This window comes from Hakea prostrata, chromosome 1 (genome assembly GCF_041222555.1).
Source record: "Hakea prostrata isolate BN-2017 chromosome 1, UWA_Hpros_2, whole genome shotgun sequence".
Classification (NCBI taxonomy): domain Eukaryota; kingdom Viridiplantae; phylum Streptophyta; class Magnoliopsida; order Proteales; family Proteaceae; genus Hakea; species Hakea prostrata.
Window position 1 is genome coordinate 77,336,769 of NC_142600.1, and position 11,190 is coordinate 77,347,958.

At 38.3% G+C, this 11,190-nt stretch overlaps 2 pseudogenes; one reads left to right on the forward strand and one right to left on the reverse strand.

The window, feature by feature from the left end:
* The first annotated feature begins 948 nt into the window (after positions 1 to 948).
* LOC149030230 (carboxylesterase 1 pseudogene) lies at positions 949 to 2,142 on the forward strand (annotated as a pseudogene).
* A 3,904-nt stretch (positions 2,143 to 6,046) lies between these two features.
* On the reverse strand, positions 6,047 to 7,654 carry LOC149030231 (putative carboxylesterase 8 pseudogene; annotated as a pseudogene).
* Between the last annotated feature and the right edge of the window lie 3,536 nt (positions 7,655 to 11,190).

Sequence of the window (11,190 nt, forward strand, 5' to 3'; positions counted from 1 at the left end):
TTTACACCATCGTGATTAATCTTTTCTCCTCACTTAAACTTTAGGAGGGTTGTTGAATTTTTTAATTGGGGCGCCACTCCCCCACGGCGCCAAGGGGGGGTTTTTGCCGCGGCTTTTTTTTGGGCTCGGGTTTTTCTAAGGGGGGGATATAAAAAAATTTTTTTTTTTTTTTTAACCCCCCCCCCCCCCCCCCCCCCCCCCCCCCCCCCCCCCCCCCCCCCCCCCCCCCCCCCCCCCCCCCCCCCCCCCCCCCCCCCAGTCATCACAAGGTTCATTCACCACACATTTGATTCCATTTCCAATCCTTCGGGCTTGACTTTAATGGCCCACGATTGTCACCAACTCGAGGCTCAATTCTTGGTCTTGAAACCACTGGTTAAAGGAGTAGAATTCCGAAAGACTTCACAGTAAAACGTTGAGATTAAGTCGCTGACGCGCTGGATGGCCCGTGGGTTTTTGGATTGGGATTAAATATCCCCACAAAAGAAGAAGTTTTAACTTTCTTTTTCTTTTTCTTTCTCATGACATTTCAAAATGCGCAAAGAACCCAGTTTTTCTTTTTCTTTTGTGGTAAATAAGAACCCATTTTTTCACACTTGCTGAGTTGTATTGATTAATTACATCCAAAGAATATTTTATTCTCTTTGTACATATAGCTGAAACCGAATCATTTTGTTGCATGGCTGTTTACCATCTCGTCTAATTATAACTTTTTCTCTTTTCCGGACACCAATTCGCCTTATTAAATTCAGGTTGAAATGATCAACATTGCACCCAATCCTTGGAAGCATTGTATTTGGTGGAAAAGACTAATTACCATTAATAACCACCAATAATTTGTCTTTGTTGTGGCGTGCTGAGTGTATGAAGTCATTACTGACGCTTTTAATCGATATATTTTTTGCATTTAGAGATAAAATCCGGGTAATTTGGCAACCACCAGCTAAGAAATACCAGTTGCAGCGACGATATCCTTAGTGCTTCAACCGAGAGAGAGAGCTTGTCTGTCGAAGAAGATTGAAGATGGAAGATGGGAACCCTATGGCTGCAGTTGCAGAAGACTGCAATATCAACCCTTATGAACACATGAAGATCACCGTCAACCCTGATGGCACCCTCACTCGCGGCGACTTCCCAACCGTTGCTGCCAACTCGGAACCACTCGATTCAGCCGTGACCTTCAAAGACATAACACTCAACACCACAAAGAACACTTGCATCCGTGTCTACCAACCACAACCACAACCACAACCACAACCACCTGGGTCCATCGTAAAAACTCCCCGTGATAATCTTCTACCACGGCGGTGGCTTCATCGTCGGCTCCATATCCCAAGACATCGTCCATAGATTCTGCTCCAACATGTGTGCCCAGTTGAGGGTGATTGTCGTCTCCGCCGGATACCGCCTTGCGCCGGAACACCGCCTTCCCGCAGCCTACGAAGATGCCATGGAAGCCATCTATTGGTTGAAGAATAAAGCACCAGAAGCGTTGACGTCCAATAATCATGATCTGTCAAGGTGCTTCATCATGGGTGATAGCGCAGGCAGCAATATAGCTTTCCATGTCGGGTTACGTGCTGCTCTGGTGAAGGATGAGATATTGCCCCTGAAGATCGCTGGGCTTATCTTGCACGAGCCTTTCTTTGGTGGGTTGCAGAGAACAGAATCGGAACTGAGATTGGCCAACGATCAGGCTTTGCCGTTGTCATGTACTGATCTGATGTGGGAGTTGTCGTTGCCGGTTGGATCCAATCGTGATCATTTTTACTGTAATCCGATGATGGTGAATGAGAACGGAGACGAAGGGACAAATGTTGGGTTGCTGAGAAGGTGTTCGGTGACGGGATGGGAAGGAGATCTGTTGATTGACCGAATGAAGATGTTTGTGAAGATGTTGGAAGAGATGGATGTTGATGTCGTTACTCGATTCGGCGAGGGCGGCTTCCATGGAGTGGAGGCCTTTGATTCCACCAAGTCTCCTGCTCTGTTTACGCATATTTGTGATTTCATTTCTTTATCTTAAAGTCGTCCACGGCCACCGTCTTCCGTCCTTGTTGCCGACGACTTCTCATATTTCTAATGATGTTCATGTGAGTGCGTTGCAACAAAAATTATACATAAATAAAATTGGATTCGCCTGATCTATTGCAATTGTTAAATAAAAAAATTGAAAAAAATCAGTCCATGATTTCTATGCCAAATACCAAAAGAATTTTTTTTTCCACAAAGGCTTTGAACTCTTGAATTTTTTTCAAACGCTTCATCTTTGCTCAGTAAGAAAAAATAATCAAACATATCTTGAAAAATCATCCATAAAAGAAATATAATATCTCATTTTTTCAAGGGATGCATTAGGTGTACTCCGAAGACATCATTGCGGATTAAGTCTAGAATACCTTTTGCTCTACCTCCTTTGGATTTAATGAAACCCACTTCTATTTCCCACATAGAGAATGTTCACGGAGCTCATAGAACATCTTGGCATTCCATTCAGTAGCTTCTTTGTTGGCAATGTCTTTAGTCTCATCTAACCAATATGACCCAACCTTCTATGCCACAACATTGAAGTGTCCTCCTCCACCTGCTCAAAGATATAGCTTTCGCCACTAAACACTGTGTTACATCAGTAGTTTCCACGGCTTCCCATGTCTTTCTCCTCTAGCAATTACCATAGACTCAAGAGTTAGTTTGTATGAATACTTGACACTACTGAAACTTACACCAACATTTAAAATTGACAACAACATTTGCCATACTTCCCATTGAGATAAGATTTTGCTAAGACTAGGAATATGCATCCCAACAGGTAAATCCTTGGTTGTTCCATCTTTTATCTTCAACCTCACCTTCCCATGACCAACTAAATCAAGTTTTGTGTCATCTAATATCCTCATTGTACCCTTGTAATATGGCTCATAACCATCCATTACCCACAAGGTGTCACATGGAAATATGCTTCAATATCAATTATCCATACATTGCAATCACTCTGAGATGAGCTACCTTCCATGTACATATTTCATGTGCTATTATCGAATATGAGGAAGATAAAGCATGTATTTTACTTTGTTCACTGCCTAACTCATGGGAGCATATTATTATTTCAATTGGTTTTGGTGTTAGCAAACTATTTCATGAGACTATAGTAGTAGCTTTGTTGTTCGAGGATATGAGAAAGATTGGTTCAGAAAGTGCCACGAATGAGACTCTAATAGTTAGAGGGAGAAGCATTGAGAAATCTAAATCCATTGAGAGAACTAAATCTAGGGGAAGATCTAAATCTTGAGATAAATCTGGAGTAGAGTGTTAGAAGAGCAAAAAGTTTGGACATTTGAGGAAGGATTGCAAAAGTAAAAGTGTAGGCCCAAAAAAGTGAGATGAGGTATTATCTTCTGCTACAAAGAAGGACGACCATCCAGATTAAAATCTATAGATGTAAGTTGTCCACATATAGTATTTAAATGAATTTAAATGCTCAGTAAACAAATCACCTTCACTCATCCCTAGATTGTACATCTTCTTACGCAGAAAAAGCATATTCACGAGTGACTTGCTTTGATAAAGACTTCCTAGCTTCGTCCAAAGATCCTTCATTGTCTTCTTAGAAGTCACATTCACCAAAACATTATTAGCAAAGCATAACCAGATAAGACTTCAAGCCTTCCAATCGTTTTGAATCCATTACTTCATCTCAACAGACTCATTCGCCTCTGATGATCCACCTTTAAAGGTTTTCGTGGGAAAAAATGGTTTATCATCTTCAACCACGTACCACATATCTATATCCACAAGTAAAGCCTCCATCTTTAGCTTCCACAACTTGAAACCCTTTCCTCCAAACTTCTCCACCTCAATTTGTGATTGACTAGTCAACATCTTTCACAGATAAGATTCAAAGATTATTCTTCACCAAGAAAATCCTCTCGTAAATTTTAATTTGCAAAGAAAAGTAGCCTAATTGCAAAACATGGCGTTCTGATACAAGGTGTTAGGATTAGAGCGATCAATCACACACAATTGAATAGAAGACAAAAAAAGAAAGAGACATGGATTTTACGCTGATTCACCTCAATGTAAGGCTATGTCCAGCACTAGGTTTTTCACCATTAATGCATTAAACCATTCAGTGAGATAACGTGGGCCGTTGGATATAGATCTCCGTCAAGATTTGGATCTCGACCATTGAAAAACGAGTGGTTAAGATCGAAACTTTGATCGAAATGTGCAATCTGATAGCCTAAAATCACGTTGAATGGTAATTCACTGAACCGATGCATAATCCTAGGCAATGAATAAAGACTTTCATTTAAAATCCTCGAGATTAACTCTTGTGGAGTTCAAAGCAAAGTTGGTCAGCATGAACTTGGACCGAACCTGTATCCAAACTTGATTCATAGATAACACTCGTGCTCCAGGGGCAATAAAGGTTGCTGAAGAAACATTAACTCTATTTACAAAATGAAAAGTTGGATATTGAAAGGAAACAAATTTTGCTTGGCTTCAATGCAATAAATGTTTGAATGATCGAAATTAAAATCTTGACCGAGATCTTGATTCGACCTAACAATGTCTCTCTAAACCCAAGCAAAATCATAAACGGATCACCCAATTTCTTGATTTCCTGCATAATGCTATGATTCAACTAATTGAAGCCTTTCAGGTATCCATTTAGAGACTCGATTGCCATCTTGCAGTTAGATGAGATCAATAATTTGGATATGATGAGGGCCCTTGCCAGCAATATGTCATCCCTAATGGCTTCAAATTCCACTACTTGGGGTTGATGATTTGTGTGCTTTGTGTAACCTAAATCTTTAATAGTATGTTCAACTTTACTTTTGCAACAAGGGAGAACTAGGGAGTCTCTCAAGGGAGAATTAGGAAGCCTCAGTGGGTGTCTTTTAGTTGTTGATTTTTTTTTTTTTTCCTTCTAGAAATTTTCAGCCTCACCCATGAGTGACCCCCTTAAAATTTATGCCACCCAAGAGTTATCCAATTCACCAACTAGGCCCCTTATAGGTATTAAATATACCATGATACCCTTTGTCATTTAGAAGTTACAATTAAGTACTAATGTAAGCAAGTATAAAACTTTTCAAAATGACAAGAATAACCTTGAACAAGAAAAAGCATACACTTAAGTGATTTCTTCGTCTTCCTCTACTCTCTGTGGACTCTCCCAATCGTAAATCAATTTGATTTGCATTTTTAATGAAGAACACAAAAGAGGATGGAAGTGAAGCTACTCCTCCTTGTCATCCAATGTGAAGAGGTGAAGGATAAGAAGAAAGGGGTTTTAGTGTTGAATTGGCGACCTTTTTTTTTTTTTTTTTTTTTTTTTTTGGTTGGGTGGTTTCTAACAATCGACAGGCGGGTGATGGGTGATTTCAGCAAAGATGAAGGGATAATCGTTTCACTCACCTAAGGATTGACCTAAGGATTGAATATGGTTTGAGAAAAAATGGTTTATGGTATGAGAAATAAGAGTGCATTAACAATTATCTCTTACAATTTTACATGAGGGTATTTTGGTAATTTAAGCTGTAAAGTTAACTTGCCAACTTGGCTTAATGGGTTTTAATTTACACCACCCATTTCTTTTTGCCAACACCATTAACAATCGTTTTATCTCTTATAATGGGTTTTAACTTAGTCCAAAGTAAGGGACTCAAATGTAAAATTTTTTTTTTGATTTTTTTTTTTTTAATATTTGGAAATAGTAGCTTTATATGTTAAGAGGTGAAGACTATTACATATAACACACGAATAATTGACCCACAACTTTTTCAATAAAAGGTGCCAGTTGACCAACGTTTCTTTTCAGTAAAAGATGTCGATAATAACTGAGTGAGCAACACTTCTTAGATTCTAAGGTGGATTCACATCTTCTAAATTATTAATCTTTACAATTTATCCATTAAAATTGTGATACTTGGGTTACAAGTATCTTAAAAAACTCATATTAAGAAAGAATTGATCTTCCCCTACCATTTCAATTTCCTACATCAATGAATGAGGGAAAAAGAAGATTGTAATGGTGCTGGTAAAAAGAAGTAATTCTTGTTGGTGAAGAAGTAAGGAATCACTCTTCCATTGTCCTATATTTAATAATTCCCACACCCCCTGAATATAGAGAGCTATCAGGTCTCAATTCGGGGGGAGGAAAAAAAAAACGCCTTTAAAGTTTAAACATGATTGTTTCCGTGCTATTTTTTTTATGATTCACAACACAGAGCATCTGGAATACAAGATCAAAATCCATAACCAGAGAGAGTGGAGCACTATAAAGGACAACAAAGGAGGCTTATTAATTGAAGGGAAAAAAAAAGAAGAACAGCTAGAAAACATAAGGAGATGGAGTTGCAGACCAACCATGGCCATAGAACGTCAGGTACCGAGAGAGAACTGAAATCTCTACTATTTTGAAGAGGGAGAGTTCACGAAGTCTCTAATGCTATCGAAGATACCTTTAGCCTTTTCAGGCTCAAAAACCTCCACGGCATGGAAACCCTGTTCTTCGCAGTAAGCCATGAACTCAACACCACTCTCCTTCAACATTTTCATAAACTCCTTCTGTCGATCCACCATCGGATCCTCTGCGCCGTAACAAACCAACCACCTCTGGCTCTTCAACGCCGCTACCTCCGATTCCGATAACCCTTTTGCCATAGGGTTACAGTACTCGTGGTCTCGATCGGCGCCGCTCGGCAATGACAGCTCCCACAGCAGATCCGTCGACCGCAGCGGCACAATCTGGTCATCTATCTTTCTCAGCTCCGATTCTGTCCTCTTGACACCAGTGAAGAAGGGCTGATTCAGAATCATCCCACTAATCTTCAAAGGGTGACGTTCTGATCCCATCGCCCCCAGCCGCAGCGCCGCCTGGTAGATCATGTTAGCGCCGGCGCTGCTGCCCATGAGGTAGAACTTGGAGAAATCGACATAGTCCTTCAGCCATGGCTCGCCGGTGGACTGGGATGCTTGGTTCTGAACCCACTGGATCGAATCCATTACATCGTCGTAGGCCGCCGGAAGACGGTGTTCAGGAGCAAGACGGTAATCGACGGAGACGATGACGGCGTTGAAATCTCCGGCCATTCGGACGCAGAGGAGGTGGAAAGGCAAGGAAGAGGCGTTAAAGAGAACGAAAGCGCCGCCATGAAAGTACATCAAGAGTGGCAGATTTGAGCCCTTGGCAGCATTTTTGGGGCGGAAGATTCTAACGGAGGTTTTGTTGGCAGCATTGAGAGGACACGTCTTTGGAGAGCACGTCGGAATCGAAATCGGGGGTGTCGCCGGTTGCCGGAATGTCGGGGACTTGAGGGATTCGAGTGATGGTGCCGTCAGGGTTTGGGATGAGTTGGAGAAACTCGTAAGGATCAATGGAGCTTACTGGTGCAGATTGATCCGCCATTATCTATATCCCTGATTCAGATTTCAGATACTCTGGTGACCCAAAAGCTTATTCTTCTAGGATTATTTATAAGATAAAACTGCTGCGACTGTTTGGTAGGATTGGTTCTTAACTTGTGAGTGTTAATGGATTCTGCTCGGAAAAATGTGAAGAAGCATAATCTTCTGCTATACATATAGAAGATTCGGATTCCTCCTACTGGTCAGATTATGACATATAAACGGAATATTGTTGGTGAAATTGCACCAAACACAAATCTACCAACTACAAAAAATAAAAAAAACAAATCTATCAAATCTTGTGATTAGTGTCAATTAGCATTTAGAACACCATGGGTCATGCCATATCTTATTAACATTTTTTTTTTTTTTAATCCGAAGAGTTTAATATATAGGTGCGGCCGGATGGGTGCAAACCCAGGACCTCCCCGTGAGAAGTTGGGTTTTTAACCGCTCTACTAATCCACCATTGGCAACTTATTAACATTATTGCTTTACCAACATTGAGAACATATATCATCTTCCTCTCTAAGTTGCAGTAGTCAAGTTCTACCAAACAAAATCTGTTTAGAAAATTTCAGTCCCACTCCCTTGAGTTCGCTGCAATATTGTTGCTACCAAACTATTTGGATCTCATGGTTCAAGGATAAATCTATGGGTTCCTCCAAATTGACTCTGAAAAAAGAAAACCTTGATCCACATTGTCATTGTAATTTCTAAGATGAGTCAGTTCACAGGATCAAGGTGATCAAACAATTAATTTTAATCAACTCCAATTATATGGACTCTAATTACATGGACTTGAAATCAAAACGAATGCAAACGTTGATGGTATAGACCAAACGCATTGTTAGGGGAATAATGATGCTCGTGGCTTTACAAAGTTTGCTTTGCTACACTAGGTTTCGTTGTGAACCTAACAAGTTACTTCCAATTATACAAATCAACGGTTCAAACCGCACTCAAAAGTAAGGGGTTTTTCAGTGGTAAGAAAATTCCCATTTTTATAGAAATTTTGTATCAAAAATAATGGAATCTCTAATTATGGCTCTTATAGGCTCATCATCCTCATAGTGTATGAGACAAATGTATACATTTCACTTAGAGTCAGTATTACATAATTAAGAATCTACCCTCTATATTTTCTTAATGGGTAAGCAAGTGAAAGCTGTAACACGGGCAAATCTATCAATCATGTTGAGTAGAAAGATGCAGGGAAAGATAGTTCAGTCATGGAGTGTGCATGCGGCTCCTACCACCATCTCTAGCTTGGAAATGACCATCCCAGATCCTACAAAAAAAAAAAAAAAAACTTGGCTCTTACCTACATCGAAGCCATTAAAATAGGATAATTCATTGAATTTTTCAAGTGTGGATCCCCTTAGCTTTAATGGACCACAAATTAATGTTGAGTCTTTTTAGTATAATATATTACGTGTGGGTCCTAACCAGACTAATACATTTAGTTGCCGTTAAATATATTTAAATTTCAAATGCGAAGGGACCAAAATGCCTCTGAAATTATTTAATACATTTTCTTCTAATATATATATAAAAAAAAAAAAAAAATTTATGTATATATATATATATATATATATATATATATATATATATATAATAAAATATATATATATATATATATATATATATATATATATATATATATATATATATATTTCTGACCATATTATTAATGCTTAATGACCAACTATCTATTACTACATTATATTAAATAACTGAGGGGCACTTTGATCCCTTTACGTTTGAAATTTGAATATATTTAACAACGGTTAACGGAGTTAGTCTACTTGGGACCCATAAGTAATATATTGCATTAAGAGGACCAACATTAGTTTATGATCCACTAAAAGGATCCACATGTAAAAACTCTTAACTCATTCTTTTTATGTCTATAAATACCCTCCTAAAATTTTTCATTTTCCAAAATATCCTTTCATATTCTTTTTCATTTGCTGCTAGTATGGGTAGTAGCAATATTCTTGCTACCCTTCTAAGACAACAAGCTCTTCTTCAATAGTGCATTAGATTAAACAAATTTCATATCAAGTTGATATTTACAAATTCCTACCTATTGTAGCTAGAATCACTTTCCCCTCCAGGCAAGGTAACAAAAATATGTGAATGAAGTTCCACTGCATGCAACATATCAATAGATTGAACAAAGAAACAAGATGGAATGTCCTCAGATTTGTCAATATATGAATCAACTGATCTGTCTCTTTTGAAAGGTTCTCAAATGTGTATAAACACACTGATCCAAACTGAGTAAATCATGTAGTCACATTTTCTTGATCTTTTGAGATGTTATAAATTTGTATGCATAAGCTAACTCCCAACCCTCAAGTACATCTTAAACTGTGCAAGTTAGAACCTGCAAATTAAAGTTCTAATTTGATCCAAAAAATCACATATCTGTTAACTTGTCAGTGACTGGAGAGGAGTTCAGATCACTTGCATGTAACAATAGATAGAATGCTTTCTACCCAAAATAAGAATAATTAAAAAGAAAAAAGAAAAAAGAAAAAAGATGAATGTTATTTGAGAGACAATCACGTACCGTATTTTGCTACTTACATGGAGAAGTGATATCTAAACTGGAGACCCTCTCCACCCATACAGCCACACTTACATGAGTATGGACCCACACTATCCCTGCCTGACTCGAGCAAGCCCTGTGAGTGTGAGTCATACACTCATGTGGACTATGGTTGCATAGGTGGACGGACACCTTGAGTAGAGAGGATCTGGACTTTTGAGATTTCTATGCAAAAAGAAAAAAAAGGGACATGTGATTTGAGTTGGGAGGAAAAAAATTGGGCCAAAGAGCTGAAAAATTGGAAAAGGAAAATTTTTGCTCGGTGGAGGAAACTTTCACCTCCTTCTGCACAGAAAACCCAAGTATATTCATTCAAGATTATCTCCATCAAATAGGAACACTAGCAGTTATACCAATTTAATAACTTTCTTACCTAGCTAGCTTGTAACTTCTAATATTATCTTTAACTAATAGTGGCTCTTAAACTAAGGTACTAAGTTTAACCTAAGTTTTAAAACCCACCTCCTAATGCCACCTAGCTCTGTGCTGTATCTGGGTCTTTAAAGCTTCTTTAATAATGTAGCTATAATTTTCAAGCTAGCAACCTACAAATATTTGAATGATTCCTGGTCATGGAGAGATTCAGGGTCTGGATTATATGCTGAGGCTGGAAAAATAAATGCATCATGGGTTACTCCATAATATACTATTGAAGTATTGATAGATATTGGAATTCTATGTAATACCAAATGTTCACATGGGACTTTATTTCAACTTTCTGACAATGTAATAGCTAGCTATCCTTATTGATTTGTCCTAACATTAAAATAAGACTGTTCTTAAAGGCAATGTTAGGTAGAGAAGATATGGGAAGATATCAGCCAGCCGCAGGGACACAATAATGGAGATGCTATAGACAAGTAATTTCTTCTAAGACCATGAGGAATTGAAATCTGCAATAATAAAGAAGGAACAAGAAGTACTCCATGCATATAAGATTTTCATCAGATTGGGAAGTTGAAACAAATCATAAAAAGTACTTAATAATAACAATAAGAATCATAATCATCTTTAGCTAGAAAATATAGAATCCTTTCATGGATCATCTTAATCCAAGAGCGACATAAATTATTCAATAAAATTAATGAACATAACTGGGTCGTTAATTTAGTATTATACAACCATCACTAATTTACCAGCTTCATCTGACCTGAAAA